This window comes from Mugil cephalus, chromosome 3 (genome assembly GCF_022458985.1).
Source record: "Mugil cephalus isolate CIBA_MC_2020 chromosome 3, CIBA_Mcephalus_1.1, whole genome shotgun sequence".
Classification (NCBI taxonomy): domain Eukaryota; kingdom Metazoa; phylum Chordata; class Actinopteri; order Mugiliformes; family Mugilidae; genus Mugil; species Mugil cephalus.
The window spans coordinates 20,350,314-20,374,604 of NC_061772.1; positions in this window are offsets into that span (position 1 = coordinate 20,350,314).

Sequence of the window (24,291 nt, forward strand, 5' to 3'; positions counted from 1 at the left end):
TGGAGCCTATCCTAGCTGTAAGTGCTAACCACCACTGCACTGTGTCGCCCCCCAAATTTAATTCAAAAACACTTTATTTGTCCCTGATGGGCAATTAAAAGACGCATTACTCTATTTGTGTGACCAGTCACGAGAAGACATTGCTTTGTTGAAAACCATTCACAGACCACAGACCTGAAGATACAAAAATATGTTATTTTTCTACATGGGGAGATTAATAATAGATGCATATGTCCTTTTTGAAATGGATTCTTCAAAAAACAAAAAAAAAAACAAAACAAAACAAAAAAAAGAAACAGATTTTTTTCTTATAATTAGTAACAATTAATCATGATTAAGTGAAATTAATAGAAAATCAATATGTAATGTTTCTGCATCTCTTGCCACCAGTACAGTAGTTTATGCAGTGAAACTAATCATTTTATATATGCAAAGATTTTTCTTGCAGTTTTCAGCAGGTTTTAGCTTCTTTTGTGCCCAGGTTGGTTCAATCATAAAGATCTTTTGAGAGAGAAAGATCCACAGCGTGGGAGAACCAAAGAAGAAAGCCCTGATATCCCAGATAATGTGCTTGGTCTTGGATGATGGGATAAGAGGTTACCGTCAGTAAATTGAGGCTGCTATAAGGTGCCTTGCCGTGGAGAACATCAGCGTGTAGGAGTAGAGCCTGGCTATGGAGGGCTTTGTGAGCGATCAGAATGAGTTTTGAAGTGTGAGTGGGACAGGGACCCAGTGAAGGTCGTGGAGGGCAGCAGTGGTCACGGGAGCACAGGCGAGTAAGCGGGCAAACAGCAGAGTTCTGGATGTAGTGGAGTTTGTTGAGTAACTAAGGAGTGGAGGATGTAGAATAAAGAATGCTTTTGTAGGAGCTGAGTCTGGATGTAATGAAAGCATGAATGGGAGGTGTAGCGCTAGGAGAGCAGAGGAGTGAGCAGAGGTGATCTAGGTTCATCTAATAGTTGAGGGAGGTTCTGATGATGAGATCTGTGCCACAAAGGAGTTTGTCAATTATTTCAAGGTTGACGATATGTGGAGCAGAAGCAACCCAGACTAGCCGGCCCCAGCTAGGTCACCGGTAGTTTCTAGAAAGGTTTCAGCAGCAGCCCACCAACTTTCACTAGCTGTGTTTCCATGACAGTATTTCTAAAATTGAAGTACACGCTTTGTACGTGTTTCCATTGAAAGGCTGATCTCATGATATCCCATTATTCTCATCATGCGAGACTGAGGAAGATGGACTTCAAATGAACTGGTCACATGACCCAGATGACGACAATGATGGGAAATTGCGAGTGAGTGTTTCCATTGCTACTTTTATATTGATACGTCTGAAAAAACTGTACAAGTGCAATAAATTGGAAATGGATCATTTTAATTAATATTGTTTTTTGTCCAATGAATTATCACGGTCATCTGATGTACATATATACGATGTGCATTCTAAGCTGCATTTAAAATTTCTCAGAGAACTATGTAGAATATTGTAATATATCGCAATATCATAATATCGCAATAATGTATCGTATCATGACTCATATGTACCGTATCGTGAAGTCCATGCCAATACCCACCCCTACTATGCACGTAGCCAACGGCAGTGCACTCGTCAGTCTGGCCCGCTCTGTAAAGAAACACACATAAGGTATCAAGCACAAGACAGTGCCTGTAAAAACATGCATACATTTTCCCCTCAAGGAAAAATCCTCCATTATTACAAAGTAAATCTAGTGTGACATGTTTTATCATTAACAGAAAGATCCTGTAATGTGAAACTGAACTCTATAAATGATCCAAATTTAATGCAAATAAAATTCCATAACATACAACAATCAGAATAGGAACTTAGACGTGTAATGGAAATGCAGTCCATAAGCAGTTTATAGACTATCTGTAATATACTTTCGCTGTGTTAAATGGACTAAAATATAATAAGCTTTTTCTGTAGGAAATAGCTTTTTCAGATTATTTTCTTTCATTGAAAGCAATCACAGAAATTGACCACCTACTGACAGAACATCAGCTGTGCGAAGGTTAACTGGTAATGGTGTAGATGCATTAATGGAACCATTTCTTTCAGTAAAGCACAGCTGGAAATTCATTCAGAAGTTCATTCACTGCTGTGGTTGGTATGTACACATCAACTCATGACCCCCACTGACGCCTGTGTGGCCTCTTCTCTTTCGTCATGTGTCACAACATGCCTGAACTACAACAACACAATGAGCAGAGTTGAGCTGTGATTCCTTCCAAGTACAAACCGGTGCAAGATGCTATTCGGGCCTCCTGTCCAATTCTGTCAGCAATAAAAGTGATTTGTTCTGCAGCATTTGAAGGCTCTTCAGCATTCGTTCCCCCTGCACTGCTCGGTAACTTGTTTCACACACTTAATTTCATATCATCAAAGTCAGATCAGGAGCTGGTGCCACACAGTCTCCTAATCTAGATTCCCTGTCAAAAGGTCACTGCACAGCGAATGTCAACATTTCAGAAGCCCTTGTTACCTTCAGACATCGCATTGTGGAAACAAGTAATTTTGACATGTTGCTAGGCTACAGGTGTCTGATATCTCCGACAATATACACAAAGCAGGCTTGTGTTTTTTCACTGAGGTGTTGCTAGGTTACAAGCGCCATTGTGGTGTGGTTTTGTCAGTCAGTGAAAAGCCTTTCAGCTAACCACACTGCTCCCGTGGAGCAATGGGATGCAAGTCTCATGCACTTTTAAACGGAACTGCTAAATAACAACGTGAAACACGAGCCACACTAGCGCAACAAACAATAAAGTTGTTTTGTGCATACATGTCTGGAATTATGTAAATATTTCACTGAAATTGAAATAAATTGAAAGACGTTAGCAGTCAAAGCAACATAAGTATAATGAAAGGTAATAACGGTTTGGTACCATTTAGAGTTAGGGCTAGGGTACGTTCTTGCTCAGTCATAACAAAGCATCTAAACAAGTATGCTAAAACGTGAACCATCTCAATCTTACTTACATGTTTCTTGCACTGACATCTTCTCCTGCAGATGACATCCTCTGGAGGAAGCTAACCTCCTGGGGAGTAACCCTGGGAGGAAATGATTGCACTTTTCCACAACAGAGATGCCCTAGTTTTATGTCATAATTTGTTGTCCAGCTGTGAAGTCGCCTTGAAGTGTCTGACATAAACAATAATAGGGCTATAACATTAACATCGTGGTGTCCTATGGGTACTGCCCCCCTCTGTATTATAAAGTAGATAACAACATGTTCATCAGCTGCTCTGCTGCTAAGTCACTATTTAATATATGAAGTCTTTATATAGTCATTTATTCAGTCACCTGAAACACAGTGTGAAATAAGAAAGAAAGAAGTGTGAGCATCCACATCTAATTAAGTCAAATTTAATTCTGACTCTTATTTGGAACTTATCAATAATGGAAATAAAATTACTTTTTTTCTGGCAGTCCACAGCCCTCTTCAGTAAAATCTATACTGTCTAAGAGGAACACAATGAGAAGTAAATTTCCATTTTAGTGCCGCCACATGAAGCTCTCATACACCACTAATTCTGATAATAAAAGCATTGGTTCACTTGTACATTTCAACTTTGTATAAAACACTTTTCATAGCTGTTTTTCTAAGATAAAAATGCCAGAATTTCAGTAACTCCCGGTTCTCGAATGGCAGACTGCTTTTACTGGGTGGCTGACATGCAACACAAAGTCATATGCTGATAGCTTGTCAGCTATAGGGCTTGTATTTCGTTTATGTAAAGGAGAGTGGGCGTACAGTCCACTCTTCTGCCTCAGTCTTTCAATTATGGTGGGTTTGGAATTAAGTGGAAAAAGAAACAAGAAAAAATACAGACAGTGCACCAGCAAGCGAGGAGGAGTTTGAACAGCATGTGAGGAAGAAGAATGTAAAGCTATATAGGTTATATAATCGAAAAATAAATGAATACTGTTTTCAGCAATATGGCTGTGGAGCATTTTCCCATTATGTATGGATTTTTTTAGTAACTTCAACTGGTGTACTATTTAAGTAAATGATAAAGCTGATCATCCCACCTATAAAGGGCATTTATTTTTTATCAGTATCTAATGCATATAAGGACCATCACACACCAAGCCAACAGCTGGCCTTTAGCAGGCCTCTGCAGCCCTAGTATTCACGTTGCCAGCATCCTTTTATCCGCACTTTTTTTTTCTTTGCAATTTTATCTAATCTGAACATTCAAATCCACAAATATTTTCACAACACATGGTTGCCCTTATGTAAGAAAAGGTTCTCAGTCATCCAGGTATATCAAAAATTTATATTTTTATTTTTATATATCATTAAGATACTCTAGTCATGCAAGTCATGAAACCTAAACTCTCTACCAGTCATTTGGAACCGAAGAAGCTACTTGGATGAAACGTCTTCAAGAAATTCATCAAATCCAGTTGCTGCTACCAACTTTTTCTGCAACTCTTTGGTCCAGGCACAGACACGTCAAGGCCTTTGATTCCAGTTTGGTGTGTCCGTGCATTTACGGATGCACTCTTAAGATTTAAGTTTCTCCGTCTATTGTTATATAATTTTTTTTTTTTGTGACTGCTGTTAAAGGCACCACCCTGATTGTAATTTTATACAGTCAGCTTGAGAGAGAATTTTTAATCTAGGAACCTAGGCTAAATGGAAACCAGAAACAAAAAACTGTATGGGGAGTCATGAACAGATGAAAAAGATTAGAGGACACACATGTGGCAGAATATAAAGAGGCACTTCACAGTTTATTGAGCTGATGAAGCCTCCATATTCAACTGGCACAAAGAAACATACTTTGAATGTCTCAAGAGTGGTTAAGGCTTGGAAGTGTCTAACAGGGAAAAACAAATCTCGTTGAAAATAAAGGATGGCTCACGGGTTTTCAGAGCCGAATTGGATGTGCCACATTTCTCCTTTTTTTTCTGCGCTCTGTATGTAATCCTGCACACGAAGAGACAGGGCCAACTTACCTCAGAGAAGCAGGTCGCAGGGTTAAAGACAACTGGATGTTTTTGATTAGATGTTCCAAGTCTGTGATGCAGGTGTAGGCTACTCTGTTAGGATGTCTTCTAAGCCCATTACAGACTGAAACACACTCCGTGCAATCACAAGAGCAGCCTCACTTTACTGGCAGGTAAAGGAGACGGAGAGCCCCCCAGCAGTTTTGTGGATAATAAATAGAAAGTCACATCTTATTTTGGTTCTGTGGAGAAGAGACTTGGGACTCCGCAGAAAAAAATAATCCAAAATTTAGCCTGGCCGTAAACTGCACTGGATTTAGGTACAGTGTTATCCAAAAATAGATGTCATTTTTACATTTCTGAAAATGTGTCTCATTTGTTTTCACTGTCCCTTTGCTACTACAGTTAAGTGCAGTTTATGCCTCTGCGGGACTAGACGCCGTAACCTACTTACACTTGTGAGCTTGTCAGTCTGGCTCGCTCCTTAAAAACACAGTCAGGTTCATTTGGGTTCCTGCTTCACTTTCAACGATGCCGATCGAAATTTCTTCTAGCTTAGCTTCATTTAATTGAGACCGAATTAAATCTTCAAAGTTAAACCCTAAAACTTCATCGTTTATCATAGAAATACACTGATCAGCCACAATATTAAAAGCCACAGACAGGAGAACTAAATAACATTGACCATCTTATCTAATGCAATGGAAACTTTTGGACCTGACATTCATGTGGATGTTATTTAGACATGTACCACCCACTTGGACCAGACTAGACAGCCCCACCCCTTAGTAATGACAGTCCTTGATGGCAGCAGCCATCCCCAGCAGGATGCAGCCTGACACAGACACACACACACGAAAGTGCTTTAGGAACTTAAAGTACCTAAAGGCCCCCACTATCAACATCCTGCTTCCAGATACCACAGTCAGAAGGCCCATGTCCATTCTGAGAACTGTTTTAGAGGCACAAGGGAAACACAATATTAGGAAGGTGGTCATAATGTTAAGCCTGATCCATGTATTTCTTAACTAAAAAATAAAAGTAAACCTAACTTGACATTTTTTAAGGTTAAAAATATGTAAATATATACTTTCAAAATATGTCCATTTTCAATTATAATTGCATATTAAAATCATCATTTTTCAAACAAATTCTATAATTTAGAGATTCTGAATTTTAAATCGCGATTTTTTTTTTCTGTCAGTCTGCAGCCCCCTTTACTAATATCTATATTCTAATATGTAGGCAATAAAATGTAAATGTCCATTTTAGTGCTGGCACATGTGGTGTTGCTTTCATCATTAATATGGATGGTTCACTGGTGCATTTCTGCCTCCAAGGAAGGGAACCACTTTGTATAAAATCCATTTTCATCATAGTTGTTGTTGTTACTGAAGCTTAAAATACCAGAATTTCAGTAACCTCTGTTACTCAAACGGCATAACACGACCGTTGCTTGGATGCAGACGTGCAACATGAAATCATATGCTGACGGCTTGTCAGCTATAGAGGGTTCGAAGACAGGACTATTTGATTTATGGAAAGAAGAGTGGGCGTCCAGTACACTCTTCCTCAGCCTCGGCCTTTCAAATATTGTTGGTATGAAAGGAAAAGGGGGGTGGGGGTTGGGTGGAGGGGGCAAGGAAAATATGTGACAAGCGAGGGAGAGCTTGTTCGACTAGCGTATGATTTAAATGTATCACAGCTGACAAGATGCACGATTTGTCTGTGGCGCAAAGAAATTAAAGTTTCCTCACAGGCGACCAGGAAAGATTGGAGCAATTATTTTATGGTTACCACCTTTGCTGACACAGGCACATGGAAAGACACATCCTCGTAAGATCGGCCCCTTCGTCGACTTGGCTGAATCAGCAAAGAAAATCTGTCATTTTTCTCTCATCTCTGCGCCTCCTACAGCCTGATTTACGTCAAATTATTCAGGGGGGTATAGTGTACAATCAGAGAAAGGCTTTAAGTTGAGAACGACATAATTTAGGTGAATTTTTCATTAAGCACAGATAGATTTAATACTGCAGTGTCCCTCAATGCTTATTAAATCAGGCCAGTTTGAGATAATGGATCTTTAAAATTCTACACGCGGCTCTGATAATCTCTTCCCACTCTCCTCCCTTTTCTCCCGCTGGACTCTGTTCCCTCACACAATATTTATTACAGGATGACTCCAGTTTTGGAGGAGCGAGGACGAGTGTGTGAAAGAGATTTCCAGTCGATAACGTGTTTATAATATTGCCGAAGGGGGCTAAGAAAGGAGCTGCAGGTGCTAGAAGTGATTGTGATTTCAAAGAGCGGCAGAGAGTGGAGATTAGGGAAAGAATAGCGGTTCCAGTTCAAACCGAGTCGACACAGTCAATGGAGCCTTGCAGGGGGAAGGCACCAAAGAGGAAAGGAAGGCAACTACGCCGCAGTCAACTTTCTTCTTTGAGATCCAGCAAAGTTCGTAAATCTATAGCTGTCACATTTGATGTCGGTATTGATTTATGAGTTTGGCACACGGAAGAGACTGGCAGCTTCAAGGGATCTCACTGTTTAGCTATGCAAAGCTTGCTTTTAATCCCACAGCAGGTTTAGGCGCTTCCTGCTTTGTGTGCAGTCCTGGCGAGGCACGGCGGAGTAGCATAATGTCTAATGATTGGAATATTGAACTACACATGACTAGAAATAACAAGAAAGTTTCTCTCTCTCTGAAGAAACCTCTCCAGGGTTGCGTCTTCTCACACGGAACGAGAATTAAATATGATTCAGCGTGCAGCAGCAAATCGCATCCATATTTGTTGTTCAAATGAGTTGTTTATGAAGGGACGTTCGTTGCGCCTCAGCCGAATGAAAAATAACTGAAGGTGATTGCCGTGAACTATATTGAGACGGGCCGAAAATGATGCAGGAAATAATATTTAGCAGCATGGGGTAATGAGACCTCGTGTAAAATGCAATTCTGGTGCAAATTGCTTCAGGGTCGTTTCTCACCATTCTGTCTCACATTGTCCCAATCTGCAAATGAACTCTAAAATGGCCATTTTTCTTTCTTATATGCTTCCACTAATGCTAAGGTCTTCAACAGGGGGTCCGTGACCCCTAGGGTTTCCGCGAAGGTACTCCAGGGGGGTCGCAAGCGGTCGCAAAATCTTTGGTTGATTAGACATTTCACATTAAATGTATTTAAATACGCATTAACATGCATCCAACATATTTAAGTAAAGGGATAGCTTAATATTGATGCGAAATGATAATAAAAATGTATATTTATAAATAGTACTAGGAAGACTTTAGAGAGACTGAGACAGAGTTTGGAGAGATGGGCCTATAGGCCAACATTATGTGCAGCAGTCTGTGATAAACAACCATTTCCACCCAGCAGCATAATTTCACCTTCAAAACAGAAAGCGTGCTACTCCTGTTGTCCCTGTCGCCAGATGAGGCCTCTGCATATTAACACTTGCTGCCGTGAACAGGCCGTTACTCCCTCTTTTGTTTCATGACAGCAGGGTCTGCTCTGATGTACAAGTTGACACCGTGATGGCTGCCCCGCTGGGTTGATTACAACTTTCTGTACTTTCTGTATATTCTTCATTTTTCAGAAACACTCTAATCTATGTGGGCACCCGCAAAGCTTGTGTCTTATTTTCCTTCACCAAGAATTCGGTCTAATTATGTGTGGGAGGCTGAAGTCGGTAAATGTGTGAAACTTAACTTTCACATTAAGCGACTAAACTTGTTGTCCCTTCAGGTATATGCAATAAATATTTTTTATGTCAGATGCACTGAACTTAAATTCATTTTGAAATTATGACATATTTTAATTATTTAGTCTATACCATATGCTGTAAATAAAGATGGATGGCTCCTCAAAGGTGAAGCCGAAGCGAGTAGAGCTCCCCGTGGTGACTGGCTGCAGTATAGGTCATAAGCTCCACCTCCTCCATATTAGTGGAAGAGACTTGAGCCAAATTAAAACAGTAAAATTCATTCATTCATTCATTTTCTATAACTGCTTCACCTCTGCAGGGTGTTGGGGTTGCTGAGTCTATCCCAATTGGCCGAGAGGCAGGGTACACCTGGACAGATCACCAGGGGATGAAAAGACATGTCCATTTTTTTTTTATTTATTTATTTTTTTTTCAGGATGGTTTCTGTCATTTTAGGTAGTTAATGTAATGCTGATGCATGTCCAAGTGTCCATTTTTCTGCTAAGTTTCATTTTAGTTATTTGACGCTGTAGAGACAAGATGTAACCTCACGAGGACTACCAGTTGCCATGCCAACTGCTTCCCTAGGACCGTGTGAGTTGGAAAAAAATACATAAGTACAGTATATCCAACATTTTCTCGTAAGTGGTGGAGGTAGAACAGAGCATAGAATAAATCAAACAAAAGCACAAGTGAGGCCATTGTCAAGAAACTAGCATCCATATTTATATACAGTCTATGTACTGTATCTCCAGTGATGGTAAGTTAAGATGCAATTCATCAAATACGATAGATTAAAAGTGTATTAAATGGTATTTAAATGTCCCAACATGTCCACCACATATCCCACCCACATAATTATCTGAATATACAGTGCAACCATAACGCTAAGAGATTATGGTGCTAAAGAGAGGGCTGTCATTAGCCGCAAATGGGCAACTACTCCGAAGGTAATGATACACACAAAGTGTTTCCAGACTTGGATACCAGTAATGCTTCAGCTGCGACCACTGCAGAATTATAAAAGAGGCCAAAGTCTTTACCAACATGATAAATGTGATCAATGGATCATTAACTGCAACACCTCTTTTGTTGTTTACCACTTGGAATGGCCCCGCGCAAGTTTTTATGTTGGCCAGACTAATTGGAAAGTATAGGAGCAGACTGTTGAACCTGAACACGCCATAAAAGTTGGGAATTGGAAGTACTCCATTGGAACATATCATAAAAATAAACAAGACAGTGGTTCACTTCGTGCTGTTGCCAACGTTTAGACTAAAACAACAACAACAACAAATAAATAAGTACTTTTGAAGAAATAAATCCTTTCTGTACGAGATTAAGTTAGTATCAGTTTCTTGGCAGTTGAGGTTTTTTTTACCTTCCTCCTTAGCGATCTCCTGTGATTTCCGTCATGTTCCTTTAAGCTTCCATACACACCTGTAGCCCCTATGCACTGTCTTTGGAAATGACAAATCCTTAATCACGTTTGGTGGCAGACATGAAACATTACAGGCTTAGGGCGCATTTACATTCCCCAAAGGCCACCTTTGTTTTTCTTTAAAAGTGTTTCCGCCTTAAAATCTACCCACCGACGTCCTTGTCAAGAATCAACTCGTGAAGATGTTGCTCGAGATCAATCAGCGAAATTCATTGCAGCGTTTATTCCTGCTACATTATTGTTGTGTGGCTGTGCACCTGCGAGCGTAAATTGATCTGGAAATCTGAAAAAAAGAAATAAATAAAAAAAGAACTGATAAAAAACATAAAAGCAGGCACGATTTCAACTGGAATGGATTATGCACAGTTATTCTGGCGGGTTTCAAGGCTCTGCGAGCTGATTTCCACACCTAAGAGAAATGCAAATGTTGATGCAAACCAGTGGTTGCCTTGAAGCTGTAGTAGGGTTAAAAAAAAAATAAATAAATAAACATGACAAATCTATACACTATAGATTGTTATGAAAAAAGGTCAATAATGTAAAGCACATTAGAGTAAATTTGAAAATGGGCCAAAAACATGCGCTACAAGATATAGTCCTGATAACAATACAACTGGAGACAGTGGTGACAGTAACAGTAACAGCAGTAAGATGATTTTATTCTGCAGAGCCAGACTCACCCATGCTCAATTTGCAGTCGAGCACTTGCTGAGCTGCAAGACATGAGAAACAACAAAGATTAAAGTTTATTATGGTGTCTGGAACGTCTCCCTACTTCACAAGGGACAGGGGATCAGCGTATTCTATGTAATTATATCCTCCATCTCAAGAGGAGGGAAAAAACAACATCCACGCTTCGCCCTGCAGTGACGATGCTACCAATTCATTTGGCGCAGTGGCAGTTTCTTTCTCTCTCTCTCTTTTTTTTTTATTACGATGCATTAAGGATTTTTTAAACCTGATTAATTATGAATATACCATAATAATAGAAGCCAACTTTCAAAACAGTAAAACATTGTAGAACATTGTGGAGCGTTTCAACTCAGGAAAACCAAGAGAGGACTAATGATGCAAAAAAATAAGATGTCACTTCAAAGGATGTGGCATTCACTGTTGGTGAAGATGAAGAAGGAGATGGTGGAGATGAAACAATATCGTAGTGTCACTTTTAAATGATCGTATTTTGACCCGAACTATCGTGTGTAGTAAAACACCAAGCTAGGGCAGCACATTTAAAATCAAAGCTGTTCTATGTGCATGGTGCCGCAATAACCTAAGGAATAAACACAGTGTTGTGTTGGGAAACTATCCTATATTTGAATTTTTGTATTGAATAGCCCCGGAAACTATAATACAATACCTATCGTATATCTGGCAACACTGGTGGCTACTAGTATCACCAAGGCCTGTGTCAACTATTGGTTCTGCAATGTGCGCAGGTCAAACAAACGTAGACATATGATCACAACCGCAGCTGTTTTAACCTGACAGCTGTTAGTACGTCTTTGTTTGTCGCCTCAAACAGAGCCGTGCCTTATACTTACAGTTTGGACGTGACTGGGTAATAGAGTCGCAGTCGAGTAATATACTGTTCGGTTTAAATTGATCAGCTGTTTTAAGGATTTTATATATATATATACTGTATGTATATATATATATATATATATATGTTTATTATGATGAGTTTATATTAACATTTTTAAAGTAAGTGTGTAAACTATACATGGGTTCATGCATCCATGTTTAATTTATGCTTATTTATGGCAGAATATTCATATGCACTCATGTGTGGGTTCACAGGAAAGTTTTGATTGCTTGTATAATGCGTTGTATGGCTTCTGCATGGAGATAAACAAAAAAAGTACTGGATGTGCATGCATGCCAGGGGGCCTGAAGATACCACCAGCATTTTTGTCTTCTTGTCAACAGCATTTTTTATTTATTTATTTATTTATTTTTTTGTAGCTCTATGCAACTCATCCAAGACAGACCAATTTAAATCAGTGAAAGGCGAGCATGTTTGTTGGTGCTGACATGGCCACAGCAATTATAAAATGATTCCTTGTCAAGAACGCAGCAGCAAATGCAGGCCAGAGGGGTAGATACGCTAAAGTCACAATGAAATGTCACTTTTTATTTATTTATTTATTTTTTTTAAGAAAGTTTGTCTGCCTCGCTGTTTGCTATATTGGCTGTAAAGGTAAACTAATGGAATATCAGTTACGGCAGCCTGGTATCTGTTTATGTATGCTGCCAAAGTTCAGTGCCAGTGCTGCATGTGTGTCCTTTATCTCAGAAAATAATGGTGTGGAGGCCAGGGCAGCGGCTGGCCAAGTGGCTTTACATTAATATGGGAGATTGGAGTTTGCATCCTGTAATAGGCCCGCTTGCGATTACTGTGGGGTTTTTTTTGTGTTTGTTTGTCTAGTTTTTTTACCATTTTTTATGACTCCGGACCTGTGACAGCTCTGGCTGGAGGCATTGCTTTTCGAGGTTCTCCGGCCGTCCCATTTTAGCGAATGCAATATCGCAGGAGCGCCTTGGGGGAACATCTTCGCATATGGCACAAGCATTCACTTGGACTCGAGGGTGAACTCATTAGAATCTGGTGTTCAGTGGTCAAAAGTCAGGGTCACTGTTACCTCAGACAGACGCGTTTGTTTGTAATTTAAGCACTCGTGAGTTAATTACATAAAATATCACATCAATATCTAAGAGGATAAAATACTGAAAAAGGTCAAGATTTAATGTCGCTGTGAAATCAGTTCTGTAAAAACCCTCGGGATTAAAGTTTATCCAAGTCCTCACTGCATAGATCAATCAGGCATAACATTATGACCACCTTCCTAATATTGTGTAGGTCTCCCTTGTTACTCCAAAACAGTTGTGACTCATCAGAGGATTGTTATGGGTCTTCTGGGGAGTTCCCGTGGTGTCTAGCAACAGGATATTGATAGTGGGGGTTCCTTGGGGGGTCATTGAGTGTCATTGCTTTGGGGTGTCAGTGGTCATAATGTTATGCCTGATACGTGTCTGTACGGACGTGGATGCAAACTGGAATTTGACGAGTTGAAATAGACATTTTTCTTACCCCTTGCGTTACTTTGACTACTCTGTAGTTTTCCTTCACATTCGTTATTAAAGGGAAAATTTAAGGCAGGGTATGTAAAATCTGCGTAGCCCCTCCCCCCTCGCAATTATTCAGTTAAACACCATGATTGAGTCACAGGTAAAGTACCTTTCTATCACGAGGGCATAATTTGTGGCGTAGTTACTGACTAGCAACGGGACGTGAACATGCACGACTTGTGTAGAGTAACCAATAGGAACACCCAAAACTGTGTCAGTAAAATGGCCTGTGATTGGTCGAATACTTCCATCATGGGATGATTTTTTATAAAGCCTTGAAACACAGACAGGAGGAGGCACAGAAGTCAAGCGTTCTCTCATAACACTTGAATTACGATATGCTGACAGACTGCCATCTTTGTGTGTTTTGAGGAAGAGACAACACATGTGGCCTTACTTAACGGTGGGGTATGTGTTTTATACAGAGGTGGGAAATATTTCTCTATCTCCTACAATGACTGTGCATTGGTATGCAAAGTCTACATATATATTGGTGTGCAAAGGTGCTGCAGATGATTTGCACACCATGCAAATGTCCGTTGTAGTTTCACGGGTAGGCTTAGACAGAATTGTTTTCATGCACAGTAATTTACACTAGCTTGTAATTTCCACCTCGAGTTAAACACGTCAGACAAGTAGACAAGTTTTCCAGAAAAGGATTGGCTTCACAGGCACAGTCAGCTTTTCTGATATTAAACACAGTGGGAGAACTGTCATCAAAATTCATAATGTGAGATTGGCAGGTTACCCTGCAGAGTGTTGAACGTCCACAGCACCGTAGTGCAAGGTTCTCTTTAACAATTTTGGTTTTATCTAATGCATGTTGTGATGCATTTTCGTACCAGTGATTTCATGATAGTGAAATGGACCGGAAAATGTAAATGTGCGTTTTAATGGTGTTTTATGAATAAAGAAATGCCCTTAATGCATTTGTCAGACCTTAAGGATTCAAACAGTGTATTATGAAAAGAAAAACAACTTTAAACTGAATCTTTTATCACTTTCAAGAAAAGTCCTTAAGCTACATTTAATACTCAGACTAACATCACAATGAGATTTCAGCTATTAATGTTTTCTGATGTGATTAAAGTTGCACATAGATCTGATGATGAGGCCCATATTTTCTATTACTAAACTAAACTAATGACTAAAACCTTGTTTTCAGTAACCCCAGCTTTAATAGCAGGGCAGTGCATCATAAACAAAAGCAGTGTATGATGCGCGCACTTCGCCTTCTTCTTTAAGGCTTTAAGCAAAGGCCACAAGACAACAGCAATCTCACGGAGGCATATTGCTTTAATCTTCTCTTGCTGTAAGCCCAGTTGACACACAGCGCATATGTTGCATTTATATTTTGATGCCCTGGTTGCTATGGAAATAAAGAGTCTTGGATCTGGGAGAAAGTCTTCACAATCTAGCGGGAGCGCGAGTACCAGTGGCTGGTTTAGCAAAGCACACAAAGTAGATGGTTACAGACTTAGAACGAAAGGTCTGTGTTTCTGCTACGCTGCCGTGAACAATGTGCGCAGGAGATGCTGTTGACTTTTTGAGATGAATACAAAAGAGCAGACTGCATGTTTGTTATATGCCAGCAACTAATGGAACGCATGAGTGTACACTGAAGTTAAGGTGTAGCCCTTCAAATGACATTATTCCACACGTTCCTCTAAAATTCAGCCTGACGGTATGTTTGGAAGCTCTTTAAACAGTGCTTTGTTGGTTTGCTGTTTTTGTATTGGTGTGACGTTGTGTTGTGAACGAGACATTGTGCATCCCTGCAACAGAGGCTTTTATTTTGAGGTTACACGTTCGCGTTTTATTTCACATTGTATTTTTATTCGAGTCGTGCTTTCATGTTGAGATTGGACATGGATGTGCCGTGCTTTTACCACAGCGTAACCTATGGGCAGAAAAATTAAGCCAACGATGTATTGCCAAAATCTGCAGTTCAACAAATGGCCTTTTAGTCTGACTTCAAAAGCTGCGCGGTTAATCCCCATAGAGCTGCCTAACTTTACAGCAGAGATAAAGTGGTTACAGCCTAGTGGGGGGAAAAAAATAATAAAATGTTTTGGTTCTCTATGGATAATTTATTTATTCATGTGGACTGTGAGTTTTGAAGCCACTCTTCAGGAATCCTGTGGATTACGTCATGGGTTACGTGGGTTACGTTTATCTGCCTACTGTGTCATCTTAAATTACTTGGAGCGCCACTTTTTTGTCAGAAACATAAGCACTCGTCCTCAGTCCACTGTCATTGGGCAAGAGGACCCTGGACAGGTTAACCAAGACAACCATTTACACTTAAATGTACACCTGTGACCAATTTAGAATCACTCATTAACCAAACAAGCATGCGTTTGGACTCAGTTGCCCTTTTTGTGCATTTTACACTCACTTGCCAGTTCATTAGGTACACTAGTACCTTAAAATGAATGCATTGTCCAAGGGCAGCTCAGGTGCACAAAATATTCAGGGAGAACAAACAAACCTAATCCTGTTATATACCACTCTGGGATGGCCCCCCTGATGGTCTTTATTCCCTGTTCCCTTCATTTAATTGTGTGTGTGTGCGTGTGTGTGTGTGTGTGCATACCACAGAAATCCTCCATTACCTGCCTGTGATAATATAATCCATCATCGTTATTACACTAACACTGTATTAATTGGTTATTTTCATATTGTGCCGTATATGTCACATATTATTATACTACTGTCATACCATTATCCTTGTATCATCAGTAAATATCAAATTAGCAATATATAAAAAACAAAATTGTCCTTAATCTCCCTTTATGACTCCTATATGTTCAATTTATGTTAAAACGGCGTAATTAAAGGTGATAATTCAATTGTGTGAATATTTTATATACCACATGCATTTGTCCTTTTGCACTTTAAAGGTGCAGAGAGCATTGGTGGTGGGCAATACAGCCCCGCAAGTGGCAACACAACATGAGTTTGTAGCGACTTATGCTGCGATCGTACTGTAGTACATTAAACTCTAGACTGCAAAGCCTTTTAGTCTGTTTTGGCAAACTGTGCACTCTTCAAGCTCATTTTATGTGGTTGTTTTCAGCTTAAAAGCTCTAATAAATCCACGGCACACTAACTTCCCCACACAAAACACAGAACGGCAGACTGTAGAGCACGTACTGGTGGAGCCTGTTGCAGTTAAATAGCCAACTAAATGGTGAGCCGACTGGAGACGTGGAGACACAGACCCACATTTTAATGTCACGTCCTATCCAATACAGAAAAATGTAGAATTATTTTTATGTATTAGTGAGAAACTGCAAGATGATACATAGAATAATATACAGTATACATTATGCACATGGCATATTATATTGTGTTGTAAATGTTTCAGTTAGATCCTATACTGTATATTCAGTAGAAAACTTTGGACTATAATAGGAACGGATTGTATTTGTTTATTGCTTTTGATATATGTCCATTTATTCTATGAACGTGCTCAAAGCTGCATTGGCTAATTAGTCACTTTTCAGTTTAACTTTAATATTATGAATGGATTAAATGATTGTGCGAGGCACTGATAAACACGCTGAGAATCAGGTCAGCTCAGCAGGTCCCCGAGGCTCGACCAAACATTTTATTGTCTCTCGGCTCATTGTTGTGTTTTATTGGCCATAAACTTTACTGTCTTGACTCCTCATCACAATCCTCATATGCTTTAGGCTGCAGACATACAAACAAACACACAGTTATCGTCTCTCTTCGTGGACACAGTGGAACATCTGAATGTCAAACAGTGTCACAAACAGGACTCCAAATGAATGCTAATATTTTCTGTTGTTGGTCTTTGGAGGCGGACGTTCTGTTGTACTCGATGCCAAATATCTATTCATGTTATTTTGAGTATTAGCTGCAAGACTGACGTCTCAGAATATATGATCATAGTATCATTTTTGTCAACAACTTCCCCAATAAAGTAGCCGACTAATGCTTCATTATAATCCTTTAGCTTCTCTCCAAGCCCTTAGTTTTGTTCACAGTGAATTATCAAACACAGCCTTGCTCATCAGTCTTTCTGTTGAGTATCACAACCAGCCATGTTTTAATTTAGTTCAACTGAGAGGCTTGTAATTAATTTGCCATAAGCAGTAATGAGTTGCATTGTAATGTAGCATGTAATCACATCCTGCCTAAAGAAAAATGTCTCTGGTATTCGCCTGCGTCTATAGATATACCTGTCTCAGGTCGTTCTTTTTTTTTTCAGCTTATTTCCACTTTGAAGTCCATCAAAGACATTTCTTTTGCTTTTCTTTTATTACGGCGAGATGAATGCAGCAGGCGGAAGAAGTAGGAAAGTAGCTGTGATTGGTTTTGATGACAGTGTGAGAGACTGGGGAAGGAGCAGCGTCGCCTGCATTGCAGCCCCCAAAATAACTGAGGGTATCCTTGGTGCATTGGACTGTGGAAGATTTTAATCAGCTCTTCACCTCCGCTTCAGTGTGATACGCACCACAGGAGGAGTGGGACCCAGAGACACACAGGTGACACAGAGCATCTCCAAATGGCACTGGAAGAGACTAACAATGCAGGACATCAATCGTCAATAAAGGCATGCTGTGATCACAGTTAACAGTCAGACACCACAAACCTCAGTGTTTGTTTATTTACAGTCATGCAAAGCAGAGTGTTGAAGAAGAATTGATTTTATCTGTAATGACCACCTGTTGTTTAGGCCAAATCATGTTTGTCATATGCGTCATCTTTGGCAAGGACACAGCGGCGCGGTTTCAAAATAAAATAACGAAACACTAATTACCTGTGACTGCTCACGTGAAATTTCCTGCTGCTGCCGATTTGTGGCCACGCTACAAGCCGTCACGCTCATCATGCGGTGTCAGCAGCCGCCGCAGTGGCTGCTTTGCAATCAGCTCAGAGTGTCGTCTGAACAGGCACACAACACCGACTCCCGGCATTCACATGATAAATAGCCACTGCCGGCTGCCAGGCTCAAACTTTTCTGCCGGTGTACGAGCTCAGGAATCGCAAAAACATCTTGGGCCGCGAACGTGAGATAGAAGCTGCACAGATCAATGTTTGAAAAAAATAAAAAAATAAAAAAATTTAAGCCACTGGACACAGTAACCACCTCTTTATCGGTTATTGCTGTGGCATTTGGCTTCCGCACAGACACATTTTTCATTTGTGTGTGTGTTTTTTTTTTAGGCATCCGAGAAATGTAAGACCAACTTTGCTTGTCATTTTAGCTTCGGCTGGCTCTCAGCAAACTCCAGAGAAAAACATCTGATTCTTATCTGCTGTGGCTCCAGCTGCACAATTATTTTGAACTGCGAAATTCTGGAATAATGTGAGCTCAGATAGATAGATAGATAGATAGATAGATAGATAGATAGATAGATAGATAGATAGATAGATAGATAGATAGATAGATAGATAGATAGATAGATAGATAGATAGATAGACTCTGCACCTCCTTGTGGGAGGTTTTCACGTAACAGCTAATGACCCTGTGAATGTTAAGAACCAGATAATTACTTATTGCGTGACCTTTATTTCAGAACAGCTCCTATGTCTCAGGTGTCCACAAATTAATTTGGCTGTCCCACTTTTTGGTGTGAATATATTTCCAGAATATATATATATATATATATATATATATACCAATATGTGTATATATATATACACACACACACACACACACACACACACACACTAAAGCATAACATTATGACCACCTTTCTAATATTGTGTAGGTCTCCCTTGTGAGCCCAAAACAGTCAGAGGATGAGAGGATGGACATGGGTCTTCTCAGGGGGTCGTGTGGTGTCTGGAAACAGGATGTTAGTGGGGGGCTCTGTGGATCACAGCGGATCACTTGCTTTTTAAGTTGTTCCTGAACCTAAACACGTCTAAGTAACTTCACCATGAAACCCAGGTCCAGAAGTTTCCCAGAGAAACACTGAATTGTAACAACCAACAACCAAGCTCAAAGTAAATGAATGCGCACACGTCTGTAAGCTCCACAGCGCTGAGACTAAAGTGAGATGAGTGTGTCGCTTGAAATTTGTTTTGAATTTCCATATCAATGGCTTCCATGGCCCACTTACACATGAAACTGGGCTTTGTAATCAGCAAACTTCACAAATATGAGTCACATATATTGTCTCCTCCACATATGTTTTATAGTTTCCGTGTAAGCATTACATCTTCCCCGACGTTTTTCATAATAATGTTCGAAAAAAACACGTTTCTTTTCAATATCCACAAACAGAAACCATCAAAGCAGAGATGCTGCGAGTCTCCTCCCTGTAGATTCCCACTGACTGCAGCTTGGCTGGACGCATAATAGATCTTCTGAAGACATCTGCGTATTGTTGTAAGTTCTTCGGCTAGAGCACAGTGTATTCTTACATTGACTAAACTCCGTGGCTGATTGCTCTGGTGTGATTGTAGACATCCCGGATCATAATGGTGATAATGAACTGGGAGCATGCGGAGACTCATCAGAGGCTCAGCATACAGCTCACTGCAGCAGCGTGGCATATGGCGTGAGATTTCCATGCCTCCTCAACATTTGTTGACCTTGATTTGAGCCTGCCTGCCTCCCATACATAATTAGTACCTGTTAATTTCTGCATCCCCCCCCAGTCATCTTAAAGCAGGTGCCGAGTGAGAGGTGGCAAGTGCTTAACCAGCCGTCCCCTGTTTCAGCGAGCCGAAGAGCAGTAGGAGGGTGTAGTCAACGGTATTGTTGCTGACCCGCTAGCTGGCTAGTGGCCGCCCCGCCGACTCATTTAACTGATCGATAGCTAATTCCCTTAAATAATCAAGGGGCCTCTGCTATAGGAATGTGTTGGGAGGCGTGATAATTGATTACTTTTGCTCAACATTTTCCCCTGTGAGTTCACTCCGTACGATTCTCGACCGCATTTGTCATTGAGCTGTTCAGCGAGTTGCTGAGGTATGCGCCTTCCTTGCATCACATTTGGAAGGGGCAAAAACAAATATACAATTCTCTTTTGGTAGGACATGTACTTTGGTGCAAATATTTACTTGGCCAACCTTTTTAAAATGGTCTAAGAAATGCAATTTGGTTTCTTGCCTACTGAGTTTCTGTTTATAATGTTATACTCTTGAATTGTCAAGATCGATGTATCTGATCATGCATTTGTTATGATCTGTCGTGAGGGAGGTCGGTCCCCACATGCAGGACACACTAATCAGTAAAGCAGGGACTGGGTGAAATCATTTTTGCGTCATGAAGGCTTAAGGGTGAATTAAAGTACTGCGGGACATAGTAGACGGTGTGGCTTTCTTGCCAGCTGGGTTCATTTATTTTTGTTTCTACTTTTTGCTTCACATTCAACAATGGTGACAATCACCGAAATTTCACCCAAAAAAGTACAAATGCTTGTACCTTTGAGCCTCCTCAGTCAATCTTTCTTCGGTACGTTCCGTTTGAATTGATTCAGAAAGATTGTGGAGATGGAGAAGGAGCTGGTAATGCTAAAGTGGGAATACGCTACTACCAGGCGGATCAGTCACAGCTCTTTGGGTCTGTGGCTCTGTGGCATTTTACATTTCTGAGGAGGTGCACATCAGACTCCAGTGTCAGGGCATGTGTATGGTCTGGTTTGGGCTCTTGCCGTAGCTTCATGTCAAATTGACGCAGAAGCATAAATCGTTACTGTTACGTTCAAGGAAACAAAAAGAATCAAAAGCTACACATAATTTAAGAAACAAGGGGGCCTGGATGGAAGCACTAGGATACACAAGGATACATGAACATGCAGGTAACTAAACAGGGGTAACCAATGGGCCCAACGCAACACATGTATCAAAACACAATATCATGACAGCATTACCAACTTTCCCAATGCAAAGCGAATATCTTAAGGGGATCCGATTAATTTTCTAGAAAACATATGGAGGTAAAAGTTGACGTTCATGATAAAAATCCCGAATTGCACTGTGACCTGATTTTAACTAAAACATGTAATTTTAGCATGCCTCTGCTTTTATTTTCCTCACCAAATTGCTCATTAGTCTGAATATTTTTAGGTTATTTTGCAGGCAAACAAACTACGCTTACAGTTAAAGTTTGAATTATTAAAAAAAAAAAAAAAACACCGCATCAGGACTCAGCCGAGGAGAAGACTGAAGATGAAGAGGACTGGAGGCAGATTTTTCTGCCTGCCTTGCAGTTCTTATGCCTCAGATCTTCTGTGTGTCAGCCTGTTTGTGTGAGCGTTTAGGATTGTGTGCATGCATGTGTGCATCTTCATCCAATCTACGAGGCCCAGCACAAAGGGAGAAAGCAGTGAAATAATGTTTTACTGTTGAGGAGGTACTTTGAGTGGCACAACCCATCTGTTGTTTTATTCTCTTTTCCGTTGGTTGTTTATCTGACTAAACCACAAACACGTTGTCAGGGGGACCAGACAAAGGAGGAAAATGCACAAAAACTGTGCAGGCAGCAAGTCGACACAATTGACAATCTCACCGAGTGAGTACTGATTCATTTTAAGGTGCAAATTACTTGGTTGGGATGCCTATTTTCTGTCTAGAACCCCGTCCAAACATAAAGCAATCCAGTCGCATCACTTTGTAGTTGACAGCTTGCAGTTAAAGGCACTGGTTGCCTAGGTAACACTCTTGTCTATTTCCCATGCAATTATAAAATATTGCTTGTATGTGGACAGAGCGAGCTCCTATTGCAGTTAATGCTCTCCGTTTAAAAAGAAAATCATCAATGACTGCGCTTCTCCATCTGGGTTCACCCAACGCCTCCAGCCTGCTACCAGCACGATGCGTCTGGGAATAGGAAACAAACTGTGCGTGGTGCCTTCTTCAAGTTAGCGCCATGTGTCAGTCTACTTTATCAGTTGCCTCAATCAGCTCAATTGTGTTGCCCAAAAGTTGAGATTTGCTCACTCCGGTAGGAAAGAAGAAGAAAGAAAGGAACATAAAAATGAACCAGGTAGACAAAAAAATGTACGGTTCAGTATAAAGTGAGCAATAGCTGCCACTCAAAACTACATTAAAACAAAAGAAACAAAGAAAATAGGCAAACAACAACCTGGCCCCGTTCGACGGTGACTTTTCTACAGATCAAAACCAGATCGATCTACCAAGGCTGAAGCACACTCTTGTCTCGATCTTGCGTTTTTGGTTCCTCTGCCGTTGTAATACTCTTTGGTTTATTTGTGTTTCCTGTTTTTATTTTTTAAGTATTTTCCTTGGTGTTTCTTGTCCAGCTTTTCTTCCTGTCGTTTTCCCCTCTTTTGATTGTTTGATCGGTGTCTCGTTGTGTGTTCCTCCCTCATCACTGTCTCGTCAACCCCTCTGCCCATGTGTATATACACAGACACAGCCGCAACATTAAAACCAATAAGATGAGAACTGAAAAACATTTGCCATCTGGTGACAATACAGTGTTCTGCTGGGAAACTTTTGAACCTGTCATTTGTGTGGATGCTACATGTACCACCCACCTAGACCAGACCAGACACCCCCACGCCATAGTAATGACACTCTATGATGACAGCAGCCATCCCCAGCAGGATGCAGCCTGACACATGCACACACACGCAGACAGTTTAGGAACAACTCATACCCAAGCTAGTTTCGCCTAAATGAACGGAACTTGTTTAATCTCTGTTTAATGAGCGCTCTCAGTGATGGGTATAATGTGCCTGGTAGTATCAGACAGATATTGATTTTATCCATGCAATCTATCAGAGTTGACAGCATGATAAAAAACGATGACAAACTCATTGGTTAGATTTTACTGACTGATGATGGAGTTTGCTCAGTTGTCTGTTTTCATTCATTTTCTTTCGTAAAAGTGCCAGAAGTTTGGTGGACATTTCTTAAGAAGTCCAATATTCCTGGTAAATGATTTTCCCTTTATTGAATTTCACCCCTGCCTCAGTCTCCAACTGTTCTATATTATTATTTACACTTGTTCTTATTGAAATAGTCTTTGTTTTTATGAAGCCTGCGGGAATCCAAGCGAATGAAATCAAGCGAAACTGTATATGTTTAAATTTCTGTTTCATTTGAGCGGTAACGTTATTTATCTGCAGAGACGAACAATGGCACCGCTGTATCTGTATCATATACTGAAAGCTGAGCCGTGGCGTAAAGGCTGGAGGAAACATCCAGCCCGATTCTGTCAAACGGTGACGAAATACAGCCCCTCTAAAGCTCACTAATTAAGACATTATTTCTTGTTTGTTTAAGCTGTACAACAGCCAAAGAGTAGAAACAAAACACTTTGCTGTTTGACATGGCTTATGTGTCTGATTAGTTCTTGGCTCCGAGCAGTTGACTACAGGAAGTCATTGCTTCACTGACAGGCAAATTTCGTCTAGACCAGCTCTTTCTCCTCCAGTTTACGTTCTGTGTGATAGCTAAGTGGCTGTTGTCTGCTTATTTCCAAACATGTTTGGACAGTGTGTGTGTGTGTTTTTAGTTCTTTATTAAAGTATATTCAGGGTTAAGAGTTCAGACTTTATTTTCCACACGAAACAAAGTAAGCTTTAAGATTTTCCAAAATGTCAAACTGTTCCCCGAAGGACTTCTTGTCCTTGTTTGAAATTGTGAATCACGGCTTATTCAGTGGAACTTAAACTGACAAACGAGCAAACTCCATCTGCTCCGGAAGATCATGTTAAATGATTGACAGTTTCAGGACAGCTGCTAAATGAACCCTGAGAGGAAACCGCTTTGTCTGCTGCTGCTTTTGGATCTTTTCAAATAAACTTAGGAATCGGTTTTGTGTGATGCTGCAGAAATTACAAAGTGGAATTATAAAGACGGCTATACATCTGAGGAAGTGGACTGGGCATTTGCTAGGGATGGACATCGATAACCAACAGTTCCAACTGGTTCAATTCATTGATATCATTAGTGTTCATGCTTATCAATTCCCCTTAATTCGTGCTGAATGTTTACATTCCAGTCCAGATGGTGGCAGTAATGCACCAAAAAGTTCAGAGCCGTGTATTAGAGAAAGTCTGGCCCATAGTCTGACCAACTAGGGAGT